The 12,035-nt window shown below is 38.9% G+C and overlaps 1 non-coding gene across 1 annotated transcript; it reads left to right on the top strand.

Annotated features, from left to right (window-relative positions):
• Positions 1–965: 965 nt before the first annotated feature.
• LOC121498371 lies at positions 966–1,089 on the top strand. Its single transcript, XR_005989750.1, has one exon. It is a non-coding gene; the product is annotated as a small nucleolar RNA SNORA1 (small nucleolar RNA).
• Positions 1,090–12,035: the final 10,946 nt, after the last annotated feature.

Below are 12,035 nucleotides of genomic sequence, written 5' to 3'. Positions count from 1 at the left end.
TACTGGGGCCTGGTTTTATGTATCTCATAATCCTATAAGATAGGTACTAGCAACTTAATTAACCAGATAAATAAATCAAGGTGTAAGTCCCACAATGAGTAAGTGGTAAATTTGAACCAAGCATTTGGTACCAACACCAGACTACTTGTACTACCAAGTGCTTTGAAAATAAGGAAGGGTGAACATGAGTACCTTTCTGCTTGAGGGAGTCCAGAAAGCCTTCGCGGTGACAGTAAAGTCTTAGGATGAGTAAGAAATAACATCCTTTATAGAGGTACAAAGTGTGGCAGACTAGCACAGCAATATAATGTCATAACTGGGTAGTTTGGATAAAGTCTGTAGTTTGGAGGACTCAAAAGCAAGGGACCTGATTGCAAAAGACCTTTGTGGGGTTTTTTGTTTTTTTTTTGTTTCTAAATATTTTATTTTTTATTTATTCATGATAGTCACAGAGAGAGAGAGAGGCAGAGAAACAGGCAGAGGGAGAAGCAGGCTCCATGCAGGGAGCCCGACGTGGGATTTGATCCCGGGTCTCCAGGATCGTGCCCTGGGCCAAAGACAGGTGCCAAACCGCCGCGCCACCCAGGGATCCCTGCAAAAGACCTTTGTAAGCCATACTGAGGACTTGGGCATCTGTTTCAGGTCAACAGTTTAAAATAGAAATTACTTTGCAAAAATCACTTAGGCTACAACTGGAGGTTGGATTAGAGGTAGTACGCTGGATCGTTTTTGCAGAAATGCAAAAATGAAGATGATGAGAATCTGCATTATGGAAAAAGATTAGAAATATACCTCTCCATTCTCTTTCCATAAAACTATCGTCATAAGGATTTGCAAACACTTAATTCATCTAATTGATTACCTTAATTTTAAGTCTTACCACTTGATTTGCCAGGTGAATTTAGTTTGTGCATTTATAAAATATAGTTCATGTCACAGAATTTTAGAAAAGACTATTTACGCCAAGCCTCATTCTCGATGAAAGTGGGCACGATTGTTTGTGGTGTCTACAAATGGTGAATGTGGCTACATTGAGACACAGATTATGCTTCCATTATTGCAAGGGCAAGAATGAGACCTGTAACATTTCTTGTAGGCTCATCAGTTAAACGTGGATGGAACAAAACTTTTCAGTATTAGAAACAAGGAATAATATATTTTTAAATCACTTGACCAAATAACAATGAACTTTCTACAATTTAACTTCTAAGGCCCTAAAATCAATTGCTTAAAGAAATTAGATTCCAAAGATTACAGGCAGGGACTTTTTGAAGTCTACTGTACTCTTACTCATATGGCAAGGCACCAAAAAGTAAAAGGTACAATTGAAAAGGAAGATATAAAACCATGAGATTCACAAATATGTTATATTCAAAAGCCAGTTGCATTTTCAAATGGGAGCAACAGCAGCAAAAAACCATTCAACAACAGGCAACACCAGGCAGTGGAACACTGGCACTAAAAGAGCTACCAAGTACTGAAAAGATGTGGTGGTACCCCAAGTGCATATTACTAAGTGAAAAGCATCCACATGATTACAACTCAATGACATTCTGGGAAAGGTAAAACCAATGGACACAGGGCGATCAGTGGTTGCCTGGGGCTGCGGGGTGGGGCAAGGATGAGCAGGCAGGCACAAGAGGATTTGCAGAGCAGGGAAACTAGGATGCTAGTGATGGACGACCTCATCATGGCATTATACACTGGTACAAACCCATAGAATGTGTGACACTAAGAGTGAATCTAATGCAAGCTATGGACCCTGGGTGATAATGACGTGTCCTTGTAGAGTCATCAGTTGCAACAAATGTAAGACTCTGGTGGAGGATTTTGATAATGGGGGAGCCTATGTATGTGTGGGGCAAGATGTCTATGGGAAGTCTGTACCTTCCTCTCAGTTTTGCTGTGAACATACCACTGCTATAAAAAATCAAGTCTTTAAAAAGACAAGAGTGACCTATGACCTAGGAATAAACCATCAAAAGATGAGTAACGACATTATGAAGAATTATCAACTTTATGACAATCATTAAAGAAACCCTATTTAAGTGGAGAATACACAGCTATCATGGTTACAAAAAATAGATATTCTTCTAAAAACAATGAAGAACCTGCTCTACCAATTACCAAGACTAATAAAGCCGTAGAAACTAAGGCAATGATGTATTAATTGGAGATAACCAAATCAGTAGTGGAGTATAATAAGGAAACCATGAATGCTCACTCTTTCTGGACCAATTTATAAGAGAGCTGGCATGGCAGATCAGTTAAGATATTGGACGATTTGTTTATAAGGTGCTGTGAGAATTGGTTATTTATATAAAAAAATTAAAATGGATCCCTACATTACTGCATGCACCAAAATCAACTCTAGGTAAAGACATGGAGTCAAAAGAGCAAATAACTAAAAGCTTTCAAAGAAAACAGGAGAAATCCTGTCTTAAGGATATCCTGTGTTTCATAGAAAAGGAAGGATTTTAAGTCACACCAGACACTAAGTATATTGAAGCTTCCTATATTTGACATAAAAGGTATCATTAAAAAGGTGAAAAGATAAGCCACAATGGGGAGAATTATATCTGCCCCTCAAGTAAGTGTCAAGCATCAAAATATAAAAGTATATAGAAAATACATATGCATATTAAAAATATATGCAAGTACATATAAAGATTACATATAAATCAGTAAGAAAATGGAAAAAAAATAAAAGAGCAAAAGACGTAAGTGCAATACAGGGAGAAGAAAACATGAATTGTAAATAGCCCAGTGAAAATAGTTCAGCTTTATTAAAATTCAGGAAAATCTAAATTCAGATTATAATGAAATATTATTTTACACCCACTAAATTGTCAAATATTAAAAGCTCCAACAATATCCAGTGTCCTCGATGATGTGGAACAAAGGTAATACTTAATGGCAGTACACCGCTAGTAGATGATTCAGCTGATAACAGACCACTTGAAAACAATCAAAATCTTGTTTACAACAATCTTATAAAGTTGAGCATAAATTCTAGCAATTCCATTTCTGGAATTGCACACTTCGATTTTAGGTACTGGAAGAACTCATATATGCACCAGGAGACATGTACAAAAATATTCATGGTAGTGTTATTGGTAATAACAAAAACTTTAAAATATTCTGAGTGAACGAGGGCTTGTTTGTCATGTGTTAGGAACACCGAAAATGAGCAAATAGCATTAAGCAACAATGCAGATAAACCTTTAAAACATTGTAGAATCATACAAGCAATCGTAGGAGGCTACATGTGTATTTTTACATAGGTCAAAAGCAAATAAAGCTAAGTAATACATTGTTTCAAGACATATGCATACACGATAGGGGTGCCTGGGTGGCTCCTCCAGTTGAGAACTGGCTCTTGATTTTAGCTCAGGTCATGGGTCCTCAGGTCCTCAGGTCTCAGGGTCCTGGGATCCAGCCCCAAATCAGGCTCTGTGCTCAGTGAGGAGTCCGCTTGAGGACTCTCTCACTCTGTCCTTCCCCACCCCCCTAGTGCGGTCCCTCTCATTCTTTCTCTGTCTCTCTCTCTCTCAAATACATCTTAAAAAAAGAAAAAAGATATAGGGTCACCTGGGTGGTTCAGTCGGTTAAGTGCCTGCCTTCAGCTCAGGTCATGATCCCAGGGTCCTGGGATCGAGTCCCACATGGGGCTCCCTGCTCAGCATGGAGTCTGCTTCTCCATCTCCCTCTGCCTCCTCCCACCACCACCCCCTTCATGCAATGTCTCTGTATCTCTCTTCTCAAATAAATAGATAAAATCTTTAAAAACAAAATAATTTTTAAAAGATATATACATACCTGATAAAAAAAAAAAAACATGTTTTAAATGCAAGAGAACAATCAGCATAATTATGGATTGGTAATGGGGAGGTGAGTATAATGCTTATGAAGACTACCCAAATAGCTTTAATGGTGTTGGTTATATTCTAGTTCTCAGGTTGGGTAGTATATTCATTGTTCATTTTATTCAATAAACACACAACATTATATACATATATATGCATTGTATGTATTATTTCACATGCATCATCAAAATTTCTGTAATAAAAATGTCTATTTAATAGAATGTTTTTAATCTATAGATTATTTCATTGGTGGAGGGTACATTTAGGTAGAGATATTTTATCAGCTGAAAATTGAAAATACTTATTATTTGGGAGAGAAAGAAGGCTGGGCCAGATTGACAGTTTGGGGAGTTATCACCATAAATATCCATGCAGACCTATGGACTTAATTTGTTATTTAAGGATGTGGAAATTCAAAAATTGGATAAATGAGAATGAATAAAATAGAATGGATGATATATCTTGGTGAAAACTAATGAAATCAGAGAACTTCACCAGAAAAGGAAACATTTTCCTTAAGGGAGTAGCAAATGTCCTGGAACATATGAGTGCATCTTAGCAAGAAATGATGGTGGATGACAGGTGATGGGAGAGTGTTCCTGAAACCAGAAGCTTAGGGAAGGAGAAAAGTCTGAAGCTAGAATGAACTGTTTCAAGATGGCATTTGCGCTCTAAGATGAACATTCAGGGAAAGTCAAATATGCATATTTAGCGACATCTTGTATGTTAAGGGTGGAAAAGGAATTAGGGCTTCTAAAAACGTAGCTATCCTAAAACAAACAAAAACAAAACAGCTGTCTTCATTTCAGAACTTTGCCGAAGTCCAGTAATTGATATAATGACAGAAAGTAGAAAGACAGAAAAATATTCATTGGGAGCACATTCCAGCAATGGGTGATCTGCTTTATTTCCCCATCCTCACTTCCCTGTGATGGAGGTGAGAAAATTCATTAATGTGGCCCAAGACCTACACTTAGACAAAGGAGGAGGAAACGTTGAGAATCATCTCGTGTTTCTTTCATCTTCTGAAGCCCCCAGCTGTCCCAGGTGTCCCTTGTTGAAATCATTCTTGCTTTCTAGGCTGAGATACTTGAGAGGTTTTGCAGGAAGAAGAAAAACAGTTGCTTAGTCATCTTCCACAGGGATGTATTTGCTGCAAGTGCCCTAGAGGCTCTTGCCAGCCACCACCGGGGAATAATTACTGTTCCTGTTGTTTTGAACCTTGCACCTCCATGACTGGCAGTGCTAGCCTAAGTGATATTTGGCTAATGTTAAGGGGGATTGTATTTAGAAACTAGCTAAACCAGTACTTCCAAAATATTTTGCTACATAACTGTGGAGGGTCGTTGGATTCGGCAGGAAAGCTTCCTGCTCCAGGCAAGGATTGTCTACGACCTAGACACAAGAAATGATGGAAATAGGAGGTTTTCCTGTTGCTCTTTTCCATGTGAGGCTAATCCCAAAATTGTGATGACACGGTGATGAAGTAGAGGCCAGGAGGAAACAATGGAATCTATGGACTAAGTGCAGTAGAACCAGGAACGGATCTCAAGTTTTCAAATTTGCAGCAAACTGGAGAAGTGTTACGGGAGGTGACGAATGTTTCGACTTACCTAACCAATCACGAATCCATCTCACATTTGCTTGAAACAGGGATGAAAAGAGAAATACTGTGAAAATTAACCCAACATTCTCATTTTTGAAAGAAGATCGCTGAGCCCTGAGAAACACAGCTCTCATTCACAGTAATAATAACCATTTATTAATGCTAGTCATGACCCTGAGTATTTTACATATACTATTTCATATACTTCTCACACAGACAACTGTGGTAGAGACCATTAGTGTTCCCATTGTACAGATGGAAAAAACAGAACATGAAGAGGGGTTAAACAAGTTACACCATGTCACACAGTCCGTTGGCAGTAGAACCAGGACTTCTTAACACCCAGGGACCTGCTTTCTTACCCGCTCTGCCTCTGGCATCGTTTCTACAAGCCATAACCTAGAATGGATGAGGACAATGCCGAGGAATGTATTTGGAGGCAGACAGTCTCTGACTCTGCATGCACATGCATCTGTTTTAATCTGTTTCTGGTCCCCAGTCTCCTTTCCCAAAGTTCTAATATTCCATATTAATTCTTATCATTACAAACTGTGGATGACAGCCTTGGTTATTACTGTAATTTGAGTTTGGAGAGAAAGCAATTAAGAGTATCAGGTAGTTGGCAAGAGTAACGCACAATCTGGGAGTTTTTTTCGAGATGATGTTGCTGAGAAGAAAGTAACCAGATGGTTGGGGGAAGAAAGACCGGGAAAGACAGGACGATCTGGGAAAAATCCCGAGTTTACTTTGTATTGCCTTGCTTTCACACAGAGGAAAACAAAATATGATTTGGAATAGTGATAGGAGAATGATGAGCATCATTCAAGGAGAATATTGGTTCTTTCCGTAGTGGAGTAAGAGCTAAATTATCCTTGACTCTAAGTGGTATGATGAATGAAGGACTCCTGGGACAGGAGCCTGGGGATCTGGATTCGAGAGAGTTTTGCCATTTATGAGCTGTTATCTTTGACAAGTTACTTATTCACTCATTCAACAAGTATCTGTGGGGCATCAGCTATGTGCCAGCGTCATTCTAATGCTGTAGGTGCCGTGGCAAAAAAAATAACAGAATGGTCACATCCCTTATGGAAGTTGTCATGTAGGTCAGGGGTCAGCAGATGTTTTCTGTAAGGGGATAGACAGAAAATATTTTAGGCTTGACAGGCTGGATGGTCTCTATAGCAAATGTTCAACTCTGCAAATGTGGTACAAAAGGGTCCACAGAGAACACAGAAATAAATGGATGTGGCTGTGTTCCAGTGACACTTTATTTACAAAGATAGGTGACAGACCAAATTTGGCTAGCAGGCTGTAGTTAGCCAAGCCCTGATCTTGAGGAAGAAACAAACATTAACCAAACAATTAAGCATATGGTAACATGTGCAAAGGCCTTGCGACACAGAGGACTTAGCATATTTATACTCATAGAAACCAATAGCCCTATTGTTACGTGAGTGAAGGGATTACCATGTGAGTGAGACTGGAAAGGGAGAGAGGGACAGACTAGCAGGGTCTTATGGGACACTTAGGATTTTAGTCTTTGCCGTACTAATGAATGGCAGCCGTTGGATTATTTTAAGCTGGATGGCGATGTGATCAGATTCGAGTTCGAGTTTTAGAAGATCACGCACCTCAGTGTGAAGATTGAATTGAACAAAATCTTGTCATCTGAAAAGTAAGGATAGATATACTTGCCCTGTACATCAAGAGTTCATTGTGGTGAACAAATCACACCAGATGCATAAAAGTGTGTTATAAAATATAAATGATGTAGATAGAGAGTTACCTAGAGATATTTTATAGGAAGCAATGTCAGCAGAAGGTCATGTTCTTTTGAATTTACTCTGGGAACAAGGCAGTCTGAACTCATGAAAGAAATCGTTTTGTTTATGTTAACAGGCTTCCTTCACCAGGGCAACTGCTCCTTAGGGTGCTCACGAAAGGTGAGGGACTTCCCTCACTTGCTCATTCCAGCTCTCTCCTCTACCCCTCTTCTAAGCACCTGGAGCCCAGGCCTGGCTCCAAACCCACGAACATTGGCCAAGTGTAAAAGGTTCTCAAGAATGAGATGGATCCTGGGGCATCTTCCCCTGAGAAGCAGGATAAAGAGAATTTAGTGGGTAAGTTCCTCATTTCTGCCCTAAGTTTGTTTTATGTACATGAAGGGAAGTGAGCATTGTGGCATTTGTGAGAGTTACAAAGTAGCCACAGGGCGGTGGGGACCTAATACATACTGGGATTGGCTTCAATTCACTTAGAGCCCAGGATTTAGATTCATTGCTTTTTGTGGCTTTATTTCTTCTTGAACAGCAGTCTATAGCTTGCTCTTTTCTTCAGTGTTAGATAGAATTTGTATTTATTTTTACATTCCTTTTTTTTTTTTTGCATTACATAGCAAATACATGTGGAATAGGCTGAAATGTACCCATTTTCAAATATCATCTGATGATGCTATGATTAAAAAGGAAAATTGATTTGAGCTGCATCATGTTTGATTCATGGAGAAAAGTTGAGGAAAATAAGTACTAACTTCTACCTTTAATGTCATGTCTGTATTATTGAAGCATTTTTGCTTGTATTGTATTTTTAAATCCTATAATAATTTTGAGGTCAATTCTCATACAAACTCATATTATGAAGGAGAAAACTGACTCTTCGAGAGTTTAAAAACTTGCTGAAGTTCCAGAAAGTGATAATGATGATGATTTATGATGATGACGATGATGATGATGAAAGATATATGTATATGTGTATGGGTGGGGAAGGATGTTTTAACCCATACTCTCTATACTTTATAGACATAGGTGGGTGGTTCAGCAGTTGAGTGTCTGTCTTTGCCTCAGGGTGTGATCCCAGGGTCCTGAGACTGAGTCCTACGTTAGCCTTCCTGCGGGGATCCTGCTTCTCCCTCTTCCTATGTCTCTGCCTCTGTCTCTCTATCTCATGAATAAACAACAACAACAAAAAAAACCTTAAAAAAAAGTCATAGACATAGAGAACACACTTGGCTATCAGTATGTAAAAGAAAAAGTACACATTTATAGATATTTACCTACATTGATATGTGGGAAGCAGAAATTATCCCTTAGAAGTCTAAGTGTGAGTTCTCTCAAAGTATCTCCCATTATCTTTTTAAACAAGAAGTTTCATGAGACATTTTAGCTTCCATTTAACAAGTGAAGATATCAGCTGGGTAAATGGCCTGACTGGAGTTTTATCAGTGAGATAACCATCCATGGGGTTATTTGGTTTTGAGTTTTTAATATAATGAAAAAACCTGCACTACCACAGTACAATCAGAAATGGAACTTATATGTTACAACTTCTGATTTCATATGGTTTTGGCAATTTATGAGAGATAAGGATCAGTCATCCTCTACAGATCTGTGGGATGAGTTTGCCCTTGCCCTCCTCCATCTTGGATACATTAACAGGACAACATTATTTAGTGCTTCAAGCTGTGCAGAAATTTCCATTTACAAATGCTGAGAGAATTAGATGAATACCTGAGTCTCTGGGCACCTAGGTGGCTCCGTGAGTTAAGCATCTGCCTTCAGTTTGGGTCATGATCCTGGGGATCTGTGAGCAAGTCCCACATCTCATCTCAGGTTCCTGGCTCAGTACAGAGCCTGCTTCTCCCTCTCTCTTTGCCCCTCCCCTGGCTTGTGCTCTGCTCTCTCTCTCTCACTCATTCTCTCTCCAACTAAATAAATAAAATCTTTGAATAACTGAGTCCTTGTTATCAACTCCAGCAGGAGCCTTCTACTATACTGTGCCACTATCCTTTTGTATAAGCTTTCAGAAACCACTAGTGTGCCTCTCTTCTCAACCCCAAATTCAGCGACATCACAAGGTCAGATCTATAGAGTGCTATAAATTAGGGCTACCCCCCTCCCCACCCCACAGTTGTTAAACACATGAATTATTTACTCATGTAAGTGAGTAGGACACCACTACTCATTAGCCTTTGACTTCTCTTGCACTCCTTTTTTTCTCTCTTTTTTCTTTAAGAGTTAAAGTGAAGTTAATTGGAATCTTAATCATCCAAATCTAAGGATTTCCTCTCAATGTTAATATGCAAAAAAAAAAAAAAAAATCTTCCCAGGGAGTTTTTAAAACACAGATTTTTGTTCTCATCCCTGGGAGGCCTGGTACTCTAGTTCTGGGATGAACTCAAGATTTTGCATCCAAGTAAGTTGCAAGCTGATGTCATGGCCAGGCTGAGAAGACACTTTAGGCAGCACAATGGTTTTTTTTTTTTTTTGGTGATCCTGTGTTTTCCTTGAAAAATGTCCCTTGATGCAAGCTGTGTGCACATTTCAGAGAAACAGGCAGGAGGGAAGATGAATTTCAAGTGAGGAAAAGACAGTATTTGCCAAGAGGGTTTCACTTAGATTTTATGTTTGACACTAAAATCCTTGATCCTGTGGAGAAAGAACCAGGAAGCTGCTGAGACTATACTTTACTGACTGTACCCCCACAGGATTGGAAGTCAATAGAAAGAGGAAAGAACTTTTAACACTACATCCCCAGGCCCAGGGAAGCTGATTGTTCTCATTCCACACACTTTTTATTTTTCCCCTGGGAAGTCTGCAGTCTTCCCTGCTCTGGAAACACAAAGGACTTTTTTCTTTTTTTACTAGGCGTGATTAATTTTTTCTGTTAAAATTCCTGTTTAATATTATAAAGGTACCAAAATTAAGAAAACCTAGAACAGAATTGTTAGGGAGGAAAAATTTCCTGTTACCCTTCAAAGATTCTTCTGGCTGGCCTCAGAATAAATTGACATGAAATTGATCAACAGGCGATAAATTTATTTTTGCTCAAAGGGGAACTCCACATACATAAGAGACTCAAAGACAGAAAGGTAAAATGAGGTATATATGCCATCCTGAGCTGAAGAATGAGCTAGGGGCCTAAGGTTCAAAGGGCAAAAGGGCAATTCACAGATCAATAAGATCAGGTGTTTGGTACTTAGAAGTTTGCTCTGCCATACAGATGGGTCACTTAGATAAAATTCATCTTGGTAAGAACTCTTATTCTGAGAACAACCTCCGATTTAAGTTCTTCTAAGTAGATAAGGGAGGAGCAAAAATTTCACTTGAGCTTACTGGTTCTTGATCTCAGCTGCAGAGTCACTTGCCAATGTGACTACACTTTGAGGACACTTGTTCTGACCCTTTCAGGATAAATCAATCATACTTCTACCACTCAGAATTAACCATTGTTAATATTTTGGTCAATTTCTTCCAGTATTTTTTTTCTATGCATGTCTTTTGTGCTAATTGGGACTGTATTGTCCATAGAATTTTTCATCCTCCTGTTTTTTTCTTTTAATATCATACCATGGTAATTTCTGGGTTTTCATATAGTAAAATATGTATTTGTGATGTGATATTGTGTAGATATGTCATGATTTGCTTAATTATCTCTCTATTGTACTTTCAGAGTGTTTTTTATTTACCACTGTCACAAGTAACACTATCATGAGACTGGACGTAAATCTTAATTAAGGACAAGTATTTGTTGTTGCCATTGGTAATGCTGCTATTTCATACAGAAAAGGGAGTTGAAGAAGGACAAGAATGATTCAGGCATAGGGGAAGAAAAATCTTTACCCTTTTAGATTCTTTGGCTGGTCTGTTAAATGGCCATGAGGAAAATTAACATGAGAAAAATAAATTTAATTTTGTATGTACGTGAACCTCGACAGACATGAGAGGCTCTAAGACAGTCAAGCAATTGAGGATCATGTGCTATCCTGAGCTAAGAAGAAGGGGATAGTGGTCTGGGACTTCAAGAGGGAGGAAGATGAAAAGAGCAAATGTTTGGTAAACAAATGTTTGTCATACCAGGCAGAAACAGTGGGACGCACAGAAATTTAAACAAACAGTTCCTGCCAGTCTTCCTCTAGCTTGCCATACTCTTTGTGGTTATCTCTGGTGATAGCTCTCTTCCTCGACCAGGCCCTGTATCTAAATTCTTAGAGGCAGTTAAGAGGGAAGTAAAAAGCCCTTCTCAAGTCTTTTGGGCCTTGTATATCTTCAGTTCAGAATAATTCTCATGCCAGAGTGGGACATTTTGGGGAGGCTGGTTCTGGACTCCTTCACAAGGAAAACATTCTCTCTTATTTTCTTCTCCTAATGGTACAGGGGTACAGCAAAGCAGTAGCATGAAGGAGAAAATGTGAGGACATATGGTTCTCAGTTTAATTGACTCTCTTGAGAGCAAACAGAATCTCTCCTGCTAGATCATTATTTCCAGACAAGAAACTTCCAACAGATAAATAACTGTGTGACATTGCTGAGGATCATTCTTGACAGTTCAGTGCATTTTATGTGCCATTCATGTCATTAATTCAATGAATGAGTTTAGAATCTACTGTGTAACAGGAGATGGAGACAAAAAAATAAAATGCTTGCTCTCCAAGCACTACAGACGTACAGGGAAGACATTTAAGTTAGCTGAAACTTCCAGCGTACTACGGAAAACCATGATAGAGAGTGTATAAGAAACTCAGAAGAGGAGTACCCAAAGGTAGGGATGAGAGAGAAGAATCTCCC

The sequence above is a fragment of the Vulpes lagopus genome, chromosome 8 (genome assembly GCF_018345385.1).
Source record: "Vulpes lagopus strain Blue_001 chromosome 8, ASM1834538v1, whole genome shotgun sequence".
Classification (NCBI taxonomy): Eukaryota; Metazoa; Chordata; class Mammalia; order Carnivora; family Canidae; genus Vulpes; species Vulpes lagopus.
The sequence above is the reverse complement of the archived record's forward strand: the minus strand, read 5'-3'. Positions and strand labels throughout refer to the sequence as shown.